We start from the raw sequence: 3,588 nt of genomic DNA, 5'->3' as shown, positions 1-3,588 counted from the left end.
CGTGTTGTGGGTGTTTTTATTTGTAGTGGGCAGGTAGCACGAAGCAATGACAACAACATTAAGATCAGCGAGAAAGTGTTCTCCGTGTTCGTATGATTCGCTTCGTCGAAAAAGCTCAACGTTTCACTTTTGTTCTGCGTACGGTGATGTAATATGCGTTGCGGCCCGAACAGAGAATTTGACTGTTTCTGTTTCACCTGTGGTATAATCGAAAGCCGCGATATCCGGTGCCGTGCGTATTGTGATTGCATGTATACACATACATCTATCATCTTCTTACCTAACCTGCGTGTGAAGAGTGCTACTGTGAAAGGAACAAGTCACCAACTGAATCAGTTAACGGTTTGGGTTTATACGATTGTAAATATGTACATGTTTGTAAATATGACCACTTCACGCAACCCAAAATGGTGACTGAGTCAGTTGGCGAGTTGTTTGTTATTACATTAGCACTCTTCACACGCAGGCTATACGTAAGAAGCTACTATACATAATCACAATTGAAGGCAGGTGTGAATGGAAAATACATTACAGTTTCATCACTGAGGGAATGTAACTGCTCTATCTATACTATACATGTTGGCCGTTAAAAATATGCCGTTCATACCACATCGTCGGATTGCAAAGCGATAGAATAGCGCATTGTTTCATTGAGCTGAGATTTTCGTATTGTCAGCCGACAATGAGTGAGGCAAACTCATATATGTGCCCACCTGGTTATTGTTTCTCTGCGCTGTCGTTGTTCGTAGCTAAGTCGGATTTCATATTCTTCCCCGATTTGGGGGGGGGGGGGGTTCTGGCGGCCTGACATTATTAATAATTAGATTTTCGGAGTCGGTGCGAAAATAGCATTCGATTACTTGCAGTTATACCGAGCGAGATAGTGTAATGGTTATGCGTCCGGCTTCTCGAGCGGTAGGTCGTGGGTTCGATCCCCGGCCGGGTCATACCAAAGACTCGAAAAATGGTATCCGCAGCTAACCTGCTAGGCGAGCAATCACGGATAGCATGGAGGAGAAAAAAACGGGGGCGCAGACTAGATGACCTCATGGGGCCGTATCGCAACTCCGTCGCCAAAGCATCTCGATGGTGCAGGCGAGAAAGAATATCATATCTCTCTCTCTCTATTAAAAATTATGAGCTGTTTATGATTAATTACACGCAATCACAGGTGAGGCTCGGCCTGTCTGCGCCTCACATCTCCTTTCGCGCTATATTTTTGAACAATATTTAAATTGCAGATACGGTTTTGGATTCCCGAGTATATTTGACAATATAGTTCAGTGCCGCATTTTTTTCAGATTTGAAAATGTAAAATGCACTGTAAAGTCCAAGTTTGATCCAAAACCCGAATTACGTCACATTGTATAGCCTATTCACGATGCTAAAACATGACCCGCATGATTCGCCTAACCGAAAATTGTGATTTAGGCTTGGATGCAACTTTTCGTAGAATTAGGCCTACTCTCGGACTCGGACTGACACAGTGAAAAAATGACATGTGGTAGGCTACTCTCCACCGCTGTAAGACTAATGGGCTGTTCAGGTTCAGTGATTAGATATTTCTATTACCATGACATAATATTTATTATTATATTTATGTTTTTATTTATCTGTTCCAATATAGGAAGGTACATCTAACGCCGTTTTAATTTGACTTGGGCAATGGTGTGTGAGAGAGACAGAGAGACAGATATGTTTTTTTTCGCCTGCACCATCGAGATGCTTTTGACAACGGAGATGCGATACGGCCTTTATAGTAAGATCATCTAGTCTGCACCCCCATTTTTTCTCCTCCATGCTATCCACGATTGCTGAGCGCCTAGCCGAATAGCCGCGGATACCAGTTTTCGAGTCTTTGGTCTAACCAGCGGCCGGGGATCGAACCCACGATACGACCTACCGATCAAGAAGCCGGACGCATCACCATTACACTATCTCGCAGTAATGTTTTTTCCGTGTAGAAACTGGTCAGTCTTCAAGTCAAAAACTTTTTTTTCATGCCAAACTAATTCGGAGTTATCCGGCTATTCTGAGATTTGATATGGAGTTTATCATATTATTCTGGTATTTGAGTTGTTCTCTTGTGTAACCGCCTTACCCTCGTGTTCTTGTGATACCGCCTGTTAATGAGTGTATCCAATTTATTCCGTTTCCGCCATTATTTATGAACAATGTTATTGGCCGTGGCGCAAAAGGCCGTCAGGCGATAAGCGCCATTCTTTATGTTTAATAAACAACAACAACAACTTCGTATTATAAGACAGTTCCAACCAGAACTGAAGATAGGTAGTATAAATTGAATATTATGTGCGAAAACACCTAATATGCATACGTAAGGTCGAAATTTGGTAAAAATTAGGTTATTTTAGGTCAAAAATGTCAAAATTTTGATTTTTCTGGTCAAAATCTTCTGTTTTTAGCTAAATAAAATCGCCCTACTGATAAATCTAGTAGGCATAAAATAAACACAGATAACTGTATAGTAAAATCGATATGAAAAATGTCCTATGTTCATTCCAATTTATCATCGTCCCAACTTGATGCAAATCTTCAAAAGCATGATAACTTGCGACTATTAGCCTACATTGCAAGTTCAGAGAATTCCTGTCTTTTTGAGCAGAACAGAGATTCTACGAGGTGGGCCACGACCGAAAAAATGGTTGAAAACCCCTGATCCACGCCTACACAAGCCTACATACATTCGGTATGTCTGTTGATTCAATTTGATATATCAAGTTCAAGACTTTCGAACTCTTGCCTATACGAATATAATCCACTGATAGGAGTGTTCATCATCATCATTGGTTTATTAGCAATTTTATCAGTTCAATACACCACAAAAAATGCGATACAATGAAAAGACAGGAAGATATCGAAGCGACAAGGAGTAGTCTATGGAATCTGACACCCACCTTGGCCTAGGCGATGTAAAGAGGAGGCATGCACACTGAATGAAAGTAAAGAAGATAGTATAGAAAAAGAATGCGACAAGAAATAGGGCGGCATGTCATGGGAAGCGAGATCGATAGGTCAGTCGTGGTCCGGTAATCTTGAGGATGGACTGTATTTATTTAGTAGTAATTGCTTGTATTTCGACTTGAATGTGGACATGCTCGTCGACTGTCGGATGGCCGGCGGGATACTGTTCCACACATCAGGTCCGGCATATTTGATGGAGCGATGATCTTTCCGGTCGATCATATGATATTTGGACGACGTGGACGCGCGTGTGTTGTACTTGTGCGCTTTTGATTCAGAGGTAAAGAAGTCATTGAAATATTCGGGGCAACGACCGCAGTGAAACTGATACATAAACTTGGCGATTTCTAGTTTCCGCATATCTTCTATGTTTGTACCACCGTTATCAAATAAGTCATTTTATAACCTTCAATTGATTTCTTTTCGATTGGATAGGCCTATATCTCAAAAATGCGCACCACATACTTGATTACTGAGCAGTGAGAACTAGGCCTTGTCCTTGCGACGTGTTTCACACCGCTATTCGTTGACCTTTTATTAGCAGTGAACATGACCGGATCGGAAGATAGCTAGACTTAAGAATGAAGCTAAATCGCAAATACACAG

The sequence above is a fragment of the Botryllus schlosseri genome, chromosome 9 (assembly GCF_051294905.1).
Source record: "Botryllus schlosseri isolate E-star chromosome 9, Bs_hap1, whole genome shotgun sequence".
Taxonomy (NCBI): Eukaryota; Metazoa; Chordata; class Ascidiacea; order Stolidobranchia; family Styelidae; genus Botryllus; species Botryllus schlosseri.
Note: the sequence above shows the minus strand (reverse complement) of the source record.